We start from the raw sequence: 19,714 nt of genomic DNA, 5'->3' as shown, positions 1-19,714 counted from the left end.
GGAGCCTCTCCGCAGCTTGCTCCCCGCCACTTGCTTTGAGAGGCGGTGGTGCAGCCCCAGCCTGCGTGCACAAAAGAGCGGTGGCTTTGTTTCCCAGTTCCCTCGCCCTCAGAGAAAAGTGGTGACTCCAAGGCCCGCTCCGAGTTGAGAGGAGCAGTCCAAGCAGAGATGGCCCAGAACAATGGAGGCTGGAGGAACCTGGGCTGACAATCTTAGAAACAACCCATTAAGGCCCCCGCATGATCAATACTCAGACGAAGCCGGGAGGTTTAAAAGCCTCCGTACAAAGCCCGCTCTTATCAACGGGGCCAAGTGGCAGCTGCTTGGTTGGACCCTGCTCTGGGAGCCAGAGCCTCTCTGGCAGGGAAGGGAGTAGTAAAGGGGTCGGGAAGCAGGGGAGGGCATACCAGGCCACAGAGTTGGCTGGGGTGCTGGGTCAGATGTCCCTGTCATCGGGGGACCTGTGACAGGTCACGGGAGTCCGTCTGAACATCTTCAGTCCTGCACTGGAAGGTTCTATAGCAATCTTCCTCAGGATCTTGTTCTCTACCCTCAGAGGTGGGAGTGTCAAGGCTGGTGAGGGGAAAGGTTTTGTATGAGGTCACATGGCTACAGGGTTCTGGCTCTGCCTCTCTTGTGGATGGCTTTCTTTCTTGAGGCTTAGGAACATGATGCCCCTTTCTCTTTCCTTGAACATCAGGAAAGATACCAGACAGCAAAACACGTACAATTAATTGTTAAAACCTGAATTAGCCGGGCATGGTGAGACACACCTGGGATCCTAGCATTCAGGAGACTGAGGCAGGAGGATGACAGTTCCAGGCCCAAGGAGCTAGGGATGCAGCTCAGTTGGTAGAGCATGTGTCTAGGAGGCAGGAAGACCTGGGTTCAATCCTCAGCATCACAGAACCCAGGCATGGTGGTATACACCTGTAATCCCAGCACCTGGGAGATAGAGACAGGAGGATCAGGAGTTCAAGGTCATCTTCAGCCATGTAGAGTTTGAAGCCATCCCAGGCTATAAGAGATCCTTGTCTCAAAAGAAACAAACATAGGCCAGCCTGGGCTACATAGGCACAGGCTGGTAGCACAGGCTGGACCACATGCCTATAGTCTGAAGGAATAGAGTTAGCTGTAGTAAAGGCAGTGAGACTGATCCCTCAAAACGTGATGCTGCTGCATCTGTCACTGACTTTTGAGAAAAATAAACGAAGATTTAGGAATTCTGCGACCTCCCCAAGTTCACCCAACTTGGGGTTAAATCCCCTCTCTCTGACTCAGAAGCTCCAGAAGCCCCTAAATGCTGCACGGGGACCATACTTGACAGTCCGCAGTGCAGAGGCTGGGCGCAGGGAGGCCAGGCAGGGAGGCCACTTCTGAGTTCCCCTCAGCCCGGGCTTGCTGTGTCACGCTGACCACAGCTCATCTCTCCTGCTGTTCTGGACGGGGAGCTGCTCAGCCAGCATAGTTCCCTGAGTTAGTAGAGGGGGTGATGCCCCTTATGACATCACGTTGCTTACAGGCTGGAGCCCAAGTCCTAGAGCAGAGAGGTGAGCGAGAGCAATAATGTGGCCTCCAGGCCTTCCCGTTCCACTGGAGCTCTTCTGGCTCTATTATTGGGTTTGGCCAATTCTTACGGTACACAAGCACAAAGACCAGTGGGGACCAAGGACATCACCTGGTTAGTTTTCTCACGGTTGTGACTAAACTCCTTCCAAGAACAACTTGAGGGAAAGGGCTTGTTCTGTCTCAGAGTTTGAAGTACAAACTGCCACGACGGTGAAGTCGTGGAAGCAGTAGTGTGGGACAACTTGCTACATGGTGTCCGCAGTCAGGAAGCGGAGAGAGAGGAATGCTGGCACTCTGCTTGCTTTCTCCGTATGCAGTCTGGACCCCCCCTCCCCCAGCCCATGGGATGGTGCCAGGTCCCTTTACGGTGGGTAGCTCCATACAGGAATTCACTTACAGATATGCGCAGTCTCTAGACAGTTCTAGATTCTGCCTAGCCAACATGCAAGATGAACTGTTCCAACATTTGACCTGAGGTGGAGAGAGGGCATGTGGACAGAGGCCTCAATTGCAGCCTGTCTACTGTTCATACACATGCAGAGGAACAAGCTGCTCATTTGTGGACAAAATCAGGAGAAAGGGCCACGGGTGCCACAGGCTTGCTGAGAGCAGGTGTCACTGCACATGACACCAGGCTGTGCTGCATGCTGAACTCTGGCCTTGGGGGTGCATTCCTGTAATCTTGCACTGTGTGGGGTGGTGAGGCAGGAGGATTACTACAAGTTAGAAACTAGTCTCAAAAAACTAAGACCCCCATACACACCTGAGAGAGAGAGAGAGAGAGAGAGAGAGAGAGAGAGAGAGAGAGAGAGAGAGAACGAGAACGTGAAGCCTCTGGTTTGTACCATTGGGCATTTCCTGGTGTAAATATTCTCGCCATGGCTGACTCCACTCACAGTGTGATGTTACTGAATGTGGGACTGGGAAGCCCCTTAGCGTCTTCATACCTGCCATGCTGACTCCAGGGGTGCCAATAACCTCAAGAGCTCAGCAAGAGTCAGAGTGCAGTAAAGTAATTAGGAAGGCATGTGTCTTGAGTAGTAACCACCTTTGATTTTAGTATAGTTTGTTTAATTATAAGTTCGAGTAATTGAATTTTTAATAAGAGCTTATGTTTAATAGCTGTATTAGGGTTCTCTGGAGAGACAGAAGTGTGCCCATATGTGCGTGTTACTTTCCTCATTGCTGTGATCAAACACGTGAGAAGAAGTAACTTGAAAGAGGAAGAAGGGTTTAGCGGGCACAGTCCACCATGGCCAGAAGGCATGGCGGCAGAGCAGAATGTGGTTGGTCTCATTGCTTCAGAGTCAGGAAGCAGGGGCTGGAGAGACGGCTCAGGGGTTAAGAGAAGTGGCTGTTCTTCTAGAGGATCCGAGTTCAATTCCAAGCAACCCACATGACAGTTCACAACTGTCTGCAATTCCAGTTCCAGGGGATCTGGCACCCATGTGGGCAGAACATCAACTAAACTAAAATAAATAATTTTTAAAGAAGCCGGGAGTGTAGATGGATTTTTCTTTGGGTCGCCAGCTCACAAAAAGTGATATGGAGACTTCTTATTAATTATGAAACCTCGGCCTATAGCTTAGGCTTGTTCCTAACTAGCTCTTAAAACTTAAGCTAACCCATTTCGCCGGGCGGTGGTGGCGCACGCCTTTAATCCCAGCACTCGGGAGGCAGAGCCAGGCGGATCTCTGTGAGTTCGAGGCCAGCCTGGGCTACCAAGTGAGTTCCAGGAAAAGGCGCAAAGCTACACAGAGAAACCCTGTCTCAAAAAACCAAAAAAAAAAAAAAAAACTTAAGTTAACCCATTTCTATTAATCTACATTTTACCATGTGGCTTTTTATCTTTCTTTCATTCTGTCTGTCAGACTCCCTCTGTATCTCATTGGTGTCTCCTCTGCCTTGATTATCTCTTCCTACTTCCTCTCTCTTCCCGGAAGTCCTGCCTATATCTCCTGCCTAGCTATTGGACGTTCAGTTCTTTGTCAAACCAATCACAGCAATATATCTCCACACAGTATACAAATATCCCACAACAAGGAAGCAGAGGGCAAACAGAAGTGTGTCTGGCTATCAAAATCAAGCCCCTGACTCCACTCACATCTCCCATCAAGGCTCCACCTCTAAAGTTCCCAGAGTCTTCCAATATGGTGCTGTTATAAGTGTTCAAATGTATGAGCTTCAAATATAACAGTACACACACTTACACCCACAAACACACACACACACACAAACACACACACACACACACACACACACACACACACACACACACACACGAGAAGGGATATATTAGAGGAACTGATTCACATGATGGCAGTCTGGTCAGCTTTGACCCTCCTGAGCCAATAGGAGCTGGCTTCAGTACTGCTGACTCCATCCTCCACATCCTTGACACTTACAACCTAACGACACTGAGCACTGAATTCCCTTTCAGGGGAAGAACTCAAGTTAAAGACACAGGTTGCCCTGGAACATACATATTCAATGCACTGTTGCGGGACAGGAGCAGACCGCCTTGGGGAAGCAGGGGATGCTATGCAGCAGGGAGGTACCAGGCATTGGGTGAGGATGGATGAATCTCAGGGTAGAATCTTCCCACACTCCCGTCCCGTGAACAACTCAGAATGAAAACATCTGCTGACAGACCTCTGGTTTCCCTGCCACATTTCTACTCCAAGCTACCCATGCCACCCTGATCCACGGCATCTTCTGCTCCTTAGCCTATGTTTAAGTCAGCATCCTGAAGTGACTGTTCTCAGTAACTGTGTGGGACTGGCTGAGCCCAGCTGAGTGGTTTTCAGCCATCTCACAAAGGCTGGTTCCATAGTCAGTCTGGCCTGGACAACATTAAACACAGAGAGCTGATGAAGGGGCAGATATTTCCCTTGTGGCCAAGGCATCCCAAATTGCCATGCATGAGTATCTTGCATGGCATTTGACCACTGCTCATTAAGACCTACTTCTGGGCTGGATGGAGTGGCACTTGTCTTTAATCCCAGTGCTTGGGAGGCAGTGGCAGGCAGATCTGTGAGTTCAAGGCCAGCCTGGTCTACATAGTGAGTCCCAGGACAGTCAGGGCTATATAATGAGAACCTGTCTTGGAAAAAAGAAAGGAAAAGAAAAAGAAAAGAAATCCTGCTTTCTTTGTCCTCTGCCGGCACAACAGCCACACTGTCACTTTCTTTGTGATACCTGGGGACCCTTCTCACTGTTTCCTAACCACGATCCTTCTCCTGATTCAACCCCTGATCCTTCCCTCCTCTCCACTTGCAACTTTCTCAGCTTGGCTCCCAGACTGTTCCCAGCCGCATCCTTCTATTCCATCTGTGCCTCCCCACCTGGCCCCAAAGGGAGGCCCAGCCTCCCCTCCCCCCATCTCTGCTCACGTTGGAACCCCCAGAGTGCAGACTCAGTGTGGGACAGCGTGCAGCACATAGCTGTGAGCTGGGTAGACAGGAAGAAGAAGGAGCCATGGGAGGCAGCACCTGCTGTCCTGACTGGTCACTGCCCTGCCTGGTTACTCATCTTCCAGGAGGAACAGACAGGAGACTGGAGAAAGGGCACTGCCAGCGCCCAGCCCTATACATACTTTATAATGCAGGATGTACACTAGTCAGCAGAATCCTGATCCAAGGGGGAATGGAGTCCATTGTCAAAGGAGAGGATGTCTGCTAAGTGCAGGACAGAACATTCTAGAAGGGCCTAGGGAGCTCCAGACACATGAGCAAACAGGAAAAAAGAGAGAGTCAGCAGCGGCTTAGCCATATGGCTCTGCTGCCCTCTCCCCTCCCTACCCCACTATGCTTACAAGTTACTGAAGGTGGACTGGAGCTCCAGCCAGGTGCAGTGGGTGTGGTCTCTAGATGGGCCAGAACTCGCATATGACTGGGCAGCCAGAGTGCCAGTCATTTCAGATCACTGTGGGACTATCATGTGTGTATGCCGAGAGGCTGGGAACCTCCCTCAGGGCCGCATCCTGGCCAGGCAATGCAAATGCTCCAAGGGAACTGGGTGGGAAATATTACCCAAACTGAAGACAGTCCCGCAGGTCTGCCTTGGTGGTTGGTGTGTGGGAACAGTCCTCGGGAAGAGGAGCTAGAAAACAGTTGTGTTCCTTTCTAATGGCCAGGCCGATCTCAGGCTGAGCCTTTCTCCTGGGCTGTTTTGTGGATGGCTATTTGGGCTGCGGCCCTGGCAAGAGGCCCCTCTGTGAGCTAGAACAGAACAGTTCCGCCCAGCTGGGTTTTCAATCCTTACACCTAGACCAGCCTTTGCCATCACTATAGGTGGTTTTCAGAATAATCCTGGTAAAGACATGACTTCTGCTTTGCTGGGCCAGCCTGAGGAAGAAGAACCAGGCTGAGGGTAGAGTTGGACTAGAGGTCGATTCGGGACAAATCCCCAAGTCTTAGATTTCGCAGCTAGAAGGAGGCTGGAGAGTCTGGCGGACACCTGCAACCTCCATTCCGCTGTTGCTGTGGCCGCTGCCGCTGAGGCCAGTATTGCTACAGGTATCGCTATGGCCACGGTCACTACCGTCACTGTTGCCACAGCTATTACTGCAGCCACTGTCAGTGTGGGGGCCAACCCCGCAACCACTGTTAACCTAGCCTATCACCACAGTCGCTACGAGTAGCATTGCTGTGGTCACCGTCACTGCAGCCACCATCGCTGTGACACAAGAGTCATCACTACCACGACTGTTACTGAGAGGACTGCAGTCATCCCAGCTGTCACTGCGACCAGGGGCTGGAGTCTCTGTTGTCTGTCATCATTGCTGGGACGGCTGACACTACCAGTCCCTGGAAGCACTCTCACTGCCGTTGCTTCAGCCGCTCTCCCACACCTGCTGTCACTGTAACTACCACCACAACCACCGCGCCTATCACCACGGCTACCGTTACTACCAACAGCACCAATAACAGCTTAGAAGGGAGGCCAGGATCGCCCTTCATCGGCCTCAGCCTCCCATCTGTGGGGAGAAGGAAGTCTTCATGGCCCTGGCCTCTCCTCACCCCCACAACTCCCAGCACTGCTGGACTTCAGACTATGGGAGAATCTCCATTGCCTCCTCAGCAGCTTGGGGGGGCCGGCCAGGGCCTGGATGTGACAGTGATCCCCACATGGCTCTAGGGGTGGTGAAGCACCCACTCCCTCCCACTCTGAGCCTTTCCCTCCTACTTGCCCCTTCTGCCACACTTAACGTCTAACAGAACACACAGTCCGTGGTGCTGTCTGTCTGTCTGTCTGATTCATGTGGCATCCTGGTGCCCAGACCTGTGTTTGGCACCTTGCAAGTTCAATAAATGTCTGTGGGTGGGTGAAAGAAAGAACGGCTGTTGACTGACATGTGTGCTGGTGTTTCCCGCTGTCCAGTTCCCTCCATTTCATTTGCTCCTCTCAATGATCTGTGTCTCCATTTCCAGCTAAGGAAACAGAGACTCCCAGAGGCCCCAAACTCATTCAAGGCCAACCTCGGCAATGGCACCAGAAGTGACCTATCCTATTTACAAAGACTTTCCAGAATAGAAACCCCTAAATATCTCTGTGATGGTCGGGGAATCAGAGGCATTTGAGAGGCACACTGAGTGGTCCCCAGCTCCTCTGCCTTGTCCCAGGCTGGAAGCCAGGCCTTCACTTACATTCGGTATCTCGCAAAGCTACGGTAACTGTGCGGCACTGGTGTATTATTAGTCAAACTGGTCAGACAGGAGGGACCCGGGCGTAGACCAGAGACACACGTTTGCTCGTGCACATCATGCCAAAGATGGTCAACTTTTTTTTCCGATTTTTTTTCTTTTTCGAGACAGGGTTTCTCTGTGTAGCTTTGTGCCTTTCCTGGCACTCGCTTTGGAGACCAGGCTGGCCTCGAACTCACAGAGATCCGCCTGCCTCTGCCTCCCGAGTGCTGGGATTAAAGGCGTGCACCACCGCTGCCCGGCTGATGGTCAGCTTTTTTATAGGTAGTGTCTCATGTAGCCCAGACTGGCTACAAACTCACTACATAGTCAAGAATGACCTTGAACTCTTGACACCCCTGCCAGTAGTTTTGGAGTGCTGGGATCACACGTGTGCATCACCACACCTAGTTTTATGCAACACTGGGGATTGAACCCAGGGCTTCATGCACTTGAGGCAAGCTCTCTACCAACCGAGCCACATCCTGGGCCCCAAGATGGATGATTGTTAAGGATGGAATTAAAATTAGATTTCCCCCTCATATCACACAGAAAACAATACCAAATCCACCTACAGACAGTCCTCTCATCAGGACTTCCCAAGATGACACACACAAAGCACTTGGAGCCACGCCTGGCCCGGCACAGGGTGGCTGTCACTGTTTTCCTTGTCACCCACCCGTAGGAAATGACACCTACAATTAATATGTCCAATATGTCAGTTTGAATGTGACATGTCCCCACAGGCTCCTGTGTTTGAATTCCTGGTCCCCAGCTGGAGGTGCTGTTTGGGAAGGTTGCAGAACCTTTGGGCCAGCAGGCATCACTGGTGGAGGTAGGTCATTGTGGGTGGACCTTCGAGGCTTATGTCTGGCCCCATTTCCCCGGATCTCCTGAGGTGTACCCCACCTTGACGCGAGCTCCTGCCACCATTGAAGGGGCCCCAGGCCTTCCCTGCTGCAGCAGTTTCTCAAATCCAGAGTCAAAAGAAACCTGAAGTTGGTCGGTTTTTTCTCTTTTGGGGGGCCTGACGCTCAGCTCCCAAGTAAATCACACACAGAGGTTTGTTATTTCTTATGAATGCCCGGCCTTAGCTTGGCTTGTTTCTTGCCAGCTTTCTTTAATTTAAATTATCTCGTCCACCTTCTGCCTCTGGGCATTTCCGGTTCTCTTACTCCGTGGCTGGCTGTGCAGCGGGGTGCCTGGCCCCTGGAGTCCTCCTCCTTCTCTGGCTCCTCCTTTTTCCCCTCCCAGCTTTCTCCTACCTATGTTCTCTTTGCCTGCCAGCCCCGCCTATCCTTTCTCCTCTTCATTATTGGCTGTTCAGTTCTTTATTAGACCATCAGGTGTTTTAGACAGGCACAGTAACACAGCTTCACAGAGTTAAACAAATGCAACATAAACAAAAGTAACACACCTTAAAATAATCTTCTACAGCAGAGACCTTCCCTCCCCCTAAGTCGCTTCTTTCGGTTTTTGTCACGGCAAGGAGGAAAGTAAATAAACACCTGTATTTTGTTTAAACTGCCTGATGGTTAGTTTTAATTGTCAGTTTGACACAACCTAGCCTCCTCACCTGGGAAGAGGGTGTCAATGAGGGACTGTCTAGATGGGGCCTTGGGCATGCCTGTGGGGAACCGTCTTTGCTGCCTTAACTGACGTGGATGGCCCTCCCATGTATAAGGTGGGGAACGTGAGCCGAGCACGTTGAATGCGTTCATTTCTCACTCCACTTTGACTTTGGCTGTGATGTCACCAGCTGCTTCAAGCTCCTGCCTTGACGGCCCCCCCAGTGATGAGCGGTAACCTGGAGTTAGGAGCTAAAGGAACCTTTCTCCGCGTGGCTTTCTGTCCTATCACAGCAACAGAAGTGAAACTAGAGCACCCACACACGGGACTCCCAAAGATCTGCCCCCGATTTATTGGGCTCTTTAACTGCGCTGTGCCTCAGTTTCCTCATCTGTAAAATGGGGACAGTACTTACTTCATGAGTCACTACAAAGGTTTGCTGAAATTAAGCCTCTGTTGAATGAGCCACAGAGGCAGCTATTTATTATTGTGACTGGTAGGCACTAAGGAGACAGCCGGACTAATCTGGTTGTGTGAATTATCTTGTCTCTGTGAGAATACATCTGACAGAGGCAGCTTAAGGGAGAAAGGTTTTTTTTTTTTTTTTTTTTTTTTTGCCTCATGACTTAATGAAGGATACGCTCCATCATGGCAGGAAGGCAGGATGTCTGAAGCAGCTGATCACAAGGTATCTACAGTCAGGAAGGAGGGAGAGGGAGGGAGAGAAAGAGAGAGAGGGAAAGAGAGAGACAGACAGACAGACAGAGAGGGAGGGAGGGAGGGAAGGAGGGAGGGAGGGAGAGAGAGGGGGGAATGCTGGTGCTCAGTTGCTTCCCCCTTTTTATTCATCTTGGACCCCAGCCCATTGACTAGCGCCACCCACACTCAGGTTGGGCCTTCCCACTTCAGTAAACCCAATCCAGGAAGCCCCCATGCACACACCCAGAGTTCTGTTTCCGTGGTGATTCCAACTCTCATTAAGCTGGCAATCAAGTTAATTTTCACACTAGTTTTCCAACAAACCCTTTCCTTTTTTCCTTCCAGATTGACTGCCTTGGCCCATGTATTGGCATTGTACGACGGTCTGTGGGAAGGTGGATAAATTCTGTGATGGTTAATCTCGATTGTCAACCTGGCAGGCTGAGTTCACCTAGGGACAGACCTCCAGGCATGCCTGAGGGTAATCTAGACCAGGTTCAGTGATGTAGGAAGCCCCACCTTCCCCCTGGGCAGCACCATCCCAGCACTAGGGTCCTGGACTGAAGAAAAGGATGAAAGCGACCCGTGTACCAGCTTCTATTTCTCCCTTCTTCCTGGCTGCGGCCGCAACGTGACCAGCCACCTCACACTCCAGCCGCCATGCCTTCCTGCCAGGACGGACTGTCCCCTCAAACTGTGAGCCCGTCACCCCTTCCTTCCATCTTTAAGTCACTTCATGGGGTGGTTAGTCACAGTCACAAGACACGTGACTAGTACAGATCCAGTTTTTCTTATATGGACACAACGAAGATGTTGTAAGAATCACCATTCTGGGAGACTTTAAACTCAAATTCTTGAATGATAGCCGGCCAGTGAGTCCCTCCTGAGGACCATCCTGAGGTGAGTGACCCTAGTTCTTGGGATCTCCTCCTTCCTTCATCCTCCACCCCATTATCCCAGACTCAGCCACTTGTTCCTGGTACGTGAGCCGTACCCCACCCCATGCCCCTGCTGCTCTGCCTGCCTGGGCTGCTCCCCTGCCCAGAAGACACTTTCTCTCTAACTGGGTATGTTTTTATTATATTCTGCCAAATGTAAGACTCAGGCCCTAAGGGTCCACATGGTCATGGCTTTGGGGGTCCTGGTGTAACCTCTTCTGAGTCAAGAATCAACAGTTGGTAAAACCCTGGATATTATCCAGCTAGCCACAGGAACTGAGCCACACCCAGGGCAGAGCCCAACCAGAAAATAGCATCCCCCAGATTTAATAAGCTCCAAATGACAGCATCTCCCAAACCTTTCTAAATCACACAAATAACCACTAAATTAGTCAGAGCTCTTCTCCCAGTTCTTATTGAGCCATAATTCACACACACTCCGATCCATCCACTTCAGTCGTACTATTCAATGGCTTTTAGCATATTCCCACGGTTGCTCAGCCATCAGCACAATCAATTTAGAACAATTTCATTATCCTAAAAAGAAACCCCACTCCCTTTAGCTTGCCACCCTTCCCAATCACCCCCAAGTGACCCGCCCCGTCATTATCCAGTCTCTGGCAACCATCAATCTCCTTTCTGTCTCTATAGCTTTGCTTGAGCTGGACAGTTCACTGGGTCAGACTCAGGCACACGGGGACTGGCTGGCTTCACTTAGTAAAGAGTTTCGAGTTTACCTGTGTGGTCGCACAGGCACCTCCACAACCCCCTCCTGATATCCTCTTGTGCAGACAGACACCATGTTTTGTTCGTCCTCCTGGCTGTTGGTGGACACTTGGGCTGTTCCTTCACTGGGCTGTGAACACACCTTGTGCAAGATTTTCATGACTTCATCTCTAATGGGTGTGGAATTGCAGGTACAAATGATAACCGTGCTTTCTCTTTGTGGGGAACTGCTGGTCTGTTTTGCAAAGTGGCCACACCATTTTACACCCTCCCCAGTGGAGCATGCAGGTCCTCAATCGTCCTAGTTGGCTTTCCGTTGATGTGAGAAACACCATGACCAACAAGGCTTGGCGGGGAAAGCACTTATTTCATCTTACAAGTTCTAGCCCACCATTGAGGGAAGTCAGAGCAGGAACCCAAGGCATGAGCTTAAAGTAGCTGCAAAGGGGAACACTGCTCACTAGCTCGCTCCGGGCTCATGTTCGTTTACCCTTCTTACACAGTCCAGGCCCACCTGCCTAAAAATGGTATGTCCCTCAGTGGGCTGGGCCCTCCTGTATCAAGTAGCAATCAAGCAAATGCCCCACAGACATGCCCACAGGCCAATCTGATGGAGGCAGTTCCTCAGCTGAGGTTCCCTCTTCCCTGGTGAGTCAGTTGACCACCAAGATCAGCCACCACGTCAGTTCTCTACATTCTTGCCAGTGCTTGGTACTGCCAGCATTCCTGCCGTCCTAGGGTCCTGGTGGGTGTGAACTGGTGTGTTAGCATTGTCCAGAGAGACCGTGCTGAGAGAATGAATACGTGATTAAAGCGGCTTTTCTAGACTGGTTCCCACGATATGACACAGGACGTCCAACAATAGTTGTTGTACACGGGAAGGTCGAGGAGCCGCTGGACACTCAGTACGTTGGATGCCCCGGGATCCCAATTTGCTGCAGAAGGCCTAGAGGATTCCTGGAGGGCTGCTAGAGTTTGGCCCATGCTGGAAGCCTGAAGCTGGGTCCTGATAGCAGGGAAAGGATCAGTCGTGGCAGCAACAGTGGGGCAGATGAACCAGCCAGCAAGAGAAGGCAAGCAAGCAAAGCCCTCTTCTTCCCTTTTGCCTGGGTCGTCCTCAGAAAGCACTCCCACAGGGTCTCCCTGATTTACCTCATCTGATCAAGAAACAGGAGGGCCCAGCAGTGGCATTTTAGCTGATTCCAGATCCTGTCTCGTTGACAACCAAGACTGACCATCACAATGGTATCTCGTGTTTTTGGCTTTGGATTTTTTTGTTTGTTTGCTTGTTTTGTTCCATTTTTTGAGATGGAGTCTCATGTAGCCCAAGCTGGCCTTGACCTCTGCTGTGTGTCTGAGGATGGCCTTGAACTCTGACCCTCCTGTCTCTACCCCCTAGGTACTGGGGTTATGGGATTATCTCAAGGGGGTTTGATGTGCCTTTTCCTGATGATTAATAATGCCCAGCATGCCTGGTGTTCTTATTTACCCAGGCCTCTCTTAAGTGAAACCCACACAGCCCTCCCTGCCCAATCACCCTGAGCACCAAGGAACAGCAATTTTCAAGGCCTTCATCTTCCCAGGCAGCTCAAATACACTAAGGTTTCCTGAACTCCCAGAATGCCATGGTCCCCTCTACATGCAGCACTGTGTCCATTCACCACAGACTGAGACTTCTTTGATATTTTTAGTGCAAATCATGATGTTTAACTTAAATATATGCTCTTTCAAAGGAAAGCATGTATCACCATGGCAAATGGAAAAACAGTACAACGGGCCACAGATATAAGGTGATTATAAAAATAAACACAGCAAAATCCCCTAAAATACTCTCAGTGCTCAGTTCTCACTGGAGCCCTGGGTGTCGGGATCTTCCTCAGGAAGATGAGCAGGCATGAGGGAGGCAGCAAAATCTCCCAACACTATGTCCCTCGAGCACCTTGAAGACGGGAAGACAGCTTGGAAAGGAGCAAGGGTGATGGTCTTGGTTTGTGGTTGAGCATTGTGAGTGGACTCCACACCTCGAGAGTCCACTTATGCTCTGGCTGCAGAGCCCGTGTGTCGGCAGACAGACACGGAACCCATAATGAGACTTCACAGGGGGCCGTGTGCCAGATTTAAAGTCTAAACCACAAAGTTTTCTGTGCTAACCCACTTTGCCCAAGGTGCCAGGAGGGTTTTCAGAGTCTAAGCCAAACTCTTCCCTTCGAGGGTCCAGGGCCAGCAGCCAGGCCAGGGGAACAGCGCAATGATTTCCTCATTCCCAGATTCCCGTCAATCAACAGTTTCCTCGTAGGATGGCTCTGTATCTCTTGCAACTTCCAGAAACTTCTGACACTCCATCAGCAAGGACTGATAAATGGGTAGCATTAGTATTTCAATAATCTGAGGCCCCAAAGCCATTCGCCAGCAGAGACAACCTCGCTCCGGACTGAATTATTAATAAACCAACAGTGTAATTGGAGAAACTGGGATCAGCTCTCAGGGGGCTTTGGCCAGAGGAGGAGCGGGGTCACTTCGGAGCTCCTCAGGGTCAGCATCGCTGTTCTTATTCACGGCAAAGATGTGACTCTGGGCTGGGAGGAGGCTTAATGGGTGAAGTCCCGCTGACCAAGCATGCCAGCTTAGGTTTGGAACCCCAGAACTCGCCAGGTGCAGAGCCGTAAACCTGTAACCCAGCACTGAGGAGAGGGGCGGATCCTGCGGCTTCGCTGGTCAGCTAGTTTAGCTAAACTGGGGAACTTCAGGTTCAGTGAGAGCCCCTGCCTCAATAAATTAAAGTAAAGTAAAGTAAAGTAAGGGGAAGGTGCTGGTGAGATGGCTCCGCTGGTAGAGAATGGCCCTTGCCACCAAGCCTGAGGATCTGGATCCCGTCCCCAGGACCCACACCGTGGAAGGACAGAACCAACTCCCACAGGCTGTCGTGCGTGCACCCACAAAATAAGTAAATAAAATGTAACTGAACAAATGAAAAAATAAGGTGGAGAAGGATTGAGGAAAGGCAACCTGGTGCTAACATCCCTCCTGCGCACCCCACATATACGCAAATGCACACATACGCACACACATTCACACACAAAAATAAATAAATTAAATAAATAAATAAATGCATATATAAAAATGTATAAAAATGTGCCGGGCAGTAGTGTCGCACACCTTTAATCCCAGCACTGGGGAGGCAGAGCCAGGTGGATCTCTGTGAGTTCGAGGCCAGCCTGGTCTACAGTAGAGTGAGTTTCAGGACAGCCAGGGCTACATAGGGAGACTCTGTCTCAAAAACAAAACAAAACAAAAAAATGAAACAAAACAAAACAACAAAAACAAACAAACAAACAAAAACTCAAAAAGAAGACATGGCTTCCACATTTCAGTATCAGGGGTCAGCATCAGCAGCAAGGATGTCCCTACCTGGAAACAAGCTCAGGTTGGCTTTGAGAAGATACCAGCAGTAATGGGGGAGGGACTCTTGCTGCTGGCAGGGTTTATTTTGGGGGCTTGTGGAGAGACGGTGAAATATGAGGCTTGCTGATTGAAAAGAAGGTATCGATTGCTGGCGATCGATAGTGAAGAGCTGAAGGAGGCTCTGGCTCCCAAGGCCTCCGCTTCTCTCCCTTTCTCCCCTGCCAGGATGGAGAACTCTGTCCAAGCAGGTGACCGGGAGCATCCAAACAGCAAGAAGACTGCTTCCCGCATGGGCCTCAGCTGTGTGCAGTCACTTGATGGACGCAGAGGGACCTCTTCCCCTACAGGAAACCTAACACCCAGCTTCCTGAAGGGGGATCTTCGTGGTGGGAGGTGAGGGGCCTGGGAGGAAGTAAGGATGACCGCTCTAAATAATAGGTTTCTAATGGACTTGGGAGAGCATCAGTGTTTCTCTGGAAACCACATGGTAGAGAACACTGGAGGGGCTCAGAGTGGGCTTGCCCAGGAGGGGGATGGACAGACGAGGGGACAGTGAACCCTTGTTGGACGCAGACAGCTGTCTTGTGATCTTCTTTCAATAGGAACCAGAAATGAATGGATGCCCAAGACAACTGTGAGGATAGAGAGCCTCATTAAAAACACAGGACTAAGGGTTGAAGATGTGGCTCAGTGGGTACTCGTCTAACATGCATGAAGCCCGGGGTTTAATACACAGCACAGCACAGTGTGATACCACAGGCCTGTAATCCCTGCACTTGGGAGGCGGAGGCAGAAGTTCAAGATCATCCTTGGCCCCATAACAAGTTCCAGGCCAGCATGGCCTACATGAGGCCTTGTCTCCAAACAAAACACAACAGCCAAGGGAATTAAGCTCACTGACCCTGACAGGATGCTGATAGCTCCTTGCATCCCTCCTGCCAGTCCCTAGTGACAGGACCAATACTTTCTTTGACAGGCCATGCTCCCTTCCAGGAAGGGGCTGGAGCCCTCCTCTCTTATCTGCCTCTCTCTGTGTTTTGCGAGAGGACCCCTGAGGCAGAGGTAGGAGAGGAGGGGCAGAGAGTGAGCTCTTCTCACTGGATCCCGTGGGTAAACAGATGCACCATCAGCACATCAGGCCCTGTGATTCCAGGGGCCCTGGAGGGCTTACCTAACCTACTTGGTATTTTGGGAAAATTATCAAGGCTAAAACTGAGGCTGGAAATGCAAAATGATCAGAGTACATCACACACGTCTCAGGAAGGGAGAAAGAGCTGGTCTCAAATTCACTCTCCCAAAGCTGGAAAAGCAGCAGCAAGGAAGCCTCTGACGGGTCAGCCTGTTCCCTTTTTCTGCTTAGCCGAAGGTTTTATTATCCCCCAGTCAACCTGTTACAAGAGCCAATGGATCCATAGAGTTCCCCTCAATACAACAATCTGTTTTCAGAAGCAGAATGAGCAGGCAGTCTGCCTGTGGTTTGGAAATGGAGCGCAGCCTTGATCATGGGCAGACCTAGCTTCGTGCCAGATATGTGGGGGTGGGCCCATGCCATGGGGCTTCGTGTGTGTGCACCAAACTGTCCTCCCCAGGGACAGAGAACTCGGGCTCAGAAAGCTAAGACTCTGGCCTTCAGCAATGTCAGGGTCCTGCAGGATCCCACCCATTCAGTGGATAATGACTGTGCTATTCCATCTCAACTGAGTGGCCCTTTACTGGCCCTGCCTCCCTTTCTGCTATAGGGACCCAATGAATTTAGATGCTAAATTCCATGGAGCTCACTAGCCAGTCAGTCTAGCTTAGCTGATGAGCTCATGGAGAGACCCTGCCCCAAAGGAAGTGGTCAGCATTTCCAGGAGGACATCTGATACAGTCCTCCTGCCCGAGCGTGAGTGGTGAGCTCACATTCACACACACACACACACACACACACACACACACACACACACACACACACACACATCTCAGCTGCTCAAGAGGCAGAAGAATAACTTTGGCCCAGGAGTTCAAGGTCAGCCTTAGCCACACAATGACATTTTATCTCAAAAATAATAAAACAAAGTGCAGAGGCCACGTTGTAGCTCCGTAGACGTCAGTCACTTTTCCTTTAGCCTCTGCTTCCCTCAGGGTCCTAACCCCACAGTGGGGCTCCCCTTGAGACGCTGACCCCTCTTCTTTTCCTCTCCCCTTTTTGTTTCCTCCTCCCCTTCCCTTCTTTGCCCTTCTCCCCCCACTCCCCCACTCCACCCCCGCTGTCTTCTTCTCTCTTCCCAGCCTCCTCTGCGTAACACACGTCAGGCAACAGCTATTTTGCACCTGTGTGAACACACACAAGCGCTTACTAAGCAGAGCAGTGCTGCTTATCTGTGCAAGGACGATGTGCTATTTACAAGAATCTCAAAATGGGTTTCTCTGCAGATTGAAGGGGAGACACATCTGTCAAACATGTCAGCTCTTCTTGCTGAGGCCTCTGTGTTGGGGTGAGGATCTGGATGGATGAATCGGTTTACACAAGTAACCCCCAGGTTCCCCTCCAACACTAAGACTTCAGGTTCAGATGCAGCTCTCTCTATGTTCACAGTTTATACAGCAAATACCTTTCAGAGTAGTCTCTATTTGTAATTCTGCAGGAAAGGAGGCATACAAGCCCTCAACACACAAATGGCATTTTAAAAGGCTGTATTGTAGGTAAGAGACTTCCAAGGCATGCCTACCAAATGTCCTTATTTTGGTCCCGATTCAAGTACACCAACTGTAAAAAGGCTTCTTTTGTTTTGGTTGTGGGAGGGGGCAGTCAGGCAAAAAGTTAAACAAGGGACAGCAGACAGACACTGTCATAAGGGATTTTTAAAAGTATGTTAGATGTTGTAAGAGTGCTGTGGTAATTTTTTTTTTTTAAGGAAAGTCTGAATAACACAACTGGTCAATGTGAAGAGAAAAAGAGACTTCGGCATGTTCAGCCCTAAACGGGATGCCTACACCACACCCCTCCCCTCAGGGTTCACGGTGCTCTTGGAAGTGGGGGAGGGGATTGTCAGAGCCAGAGGTGGTCGATGACGATGACACCAAGGAAACAGTGTTTTACAGACACAGCGGGGAGGGTGCGCACGTGAACTCACAATGATTGTGTTTTACAGACACAGCGGGGAGGGTGCACACATGAACTCACAATGATTGTGGCCTCATGCGCAAGACGTTAAATAAGTAAAAAAAAAAAAACCACAATAAAAAATTTAAAAGAGCGCTACACCCAGAGAGGAGGGAGAAAGAAAGGAGGGTGAGGTAAGAGCAGCACACGCTGCAGCTGTCACACTGGGTAAGCAGGGCTGGGGACACCACGGTATAAAGCGTGTTTTAAAACATGCTTACCGGAACTGCGGAGACGGCTCAGTAATCAGCACATGCACCACTGTTGCAGGAGATCTGAGTTCAGTTCCCAGCCCCCACTTGAGAAGGCTTACAACCTCCTGTAACCCCAGCTCCAGAAGACCAGATGCACTCTTCTGGCCTCTGAGGGCACCTGCACTCATGTACACACACACACACACACACACACACACACAAATAAAATAAAAATATTAAAACATGCGTGAGTGTTTTAGTGTGTGTCCCGCCCCTGATTTTTGTATTGCTTTCTACAGAATCCTAATTTTCTCTTTCTGAGTGCCCCGAGCCTGTGGGCAGGAATAGTCCCTTCGCTTAGCTGAACTGTGAGATTCTTGAGAACAAGGGCCTCAGCTGTGGCTTGAGTACAATTTCCAAGGGTTCATGTGGGGTGGGGCTGAGGTGGTGGGACCTCTAAAAGGTGGGGTGCAGTGGGAGGTGGTTAAGTCGTTGGGGGCATTACTCTCAGAAGAATTATGTAGACGAATCTTGAAAGGTCTTATTAATAAAAGCAAACCCAGAGCCAGGTATTGGGGTGTCACCACCAGGATTCCATTGTCATGCCTTCCACCAGAGGCCACGTCAATGGAGCCTCCAGAGCATGGTCTCAACAGTCTCCAAAGCTGCTAGCTAGCTCTAACCTCTTTTCTTTTTAAAGTTTCCAGCCTTGAGTGTTTTGTTACAACAGAAAATGGACTAGCACAACCATGTTTTCCCACTTGGACGTCTCTTCCCAGCGAAGGGAAAGGCTGCACACATAGATATTTAGCACATGCTCTTGGTTGGTCAACCAAGAGATACAGAGAGATTCAAGGAAACTCAGCTGGTGTCCTGGAGACCATGAACTCCCCAGTTTCTATGGAAAGCAAACAAGTCACCTAAGCTTGTTCCCTCTCTGCTGAGCCCACCTATGCAGGAGGAACGGTAGATAGTGATAAGATTAGGTTTTATTAAAACATTTGCCATAATGTATTATGCAACTTTCCTTGCAAAATGAATTCACCACAGGATGAAAAAGAGCTTCCTTGGCAAATGGAATGAACACACACACACACACACACACACACACACACACACACACGACAGGTGACAGAGTGAAGCCCTGCTGAAGGTGTGTGCAGCCAATGTTTGTTCATTTCCCATTTAACATCGTTAATAATGATCAGGAGGATGGAGTCAACAGCACACTAATGAAATTTGCATACGATTCTTAATTGGGAGGTGTTGCTGTCACCAAGAAGGCAGAAGAACAAGGCAGGCACCTCAAAGGGGGCTGAAGACATCGATGAAAAAATAACAAAATAAGATTTGGCTCACAGGGAGGAAGACAAATTCAATTGGGAAGAAAGTCTAAAACAGGATATTCCCCAGAGATAGAACAATGCAGAAATAATGCTGAAAGCAGCTTGGGCAGAGCAAGCTTAGCCAGAGGTTCCATGGAAAACAGCCAAGCTTGCAGAGGAGGCAAGCATTCCCATGGCGGGAGCCCACCTCTGCCTCTGCCCTGCCGGGATACCCCTGAGACACCCTGCTGGGCCACCTAGGTCTCCAGAGCCTTGGACCCCTTGCCTGGAAACATGGAAAAATAATGCCTGGGAATTCCTTTTTAGAGTCATCCTGACCTCTTGGGGGCTGGAAGCTCAGTTCCCGGAATCTTCATCCCCAGGCAGGGCAGCAAGGCTAGGACAGGATGGCCCCTGGCGAGCTCTGGGACGCAGGCCAGTCAGGATGACTGACAGTCACTCT

Source organism: Peromyscus californicus, unplaced genomic scaffold (genome assembly GCF_007827085.1).
Source record: "Peromyscus californicus insignis strain IS unplaced genomic scaffold, ASM782708v3 Scaffold_7__1_contigs__length_154581171, whole genome shotgun sequence".
NCBI lineage: Eukaryota > Metazoa > Chordata > Mammalia > Rodentia > Cricetidae > Peromyscus > Peromyscus californicus.
Note: the sequence above shows the minus strand (reverse complement) of the source record.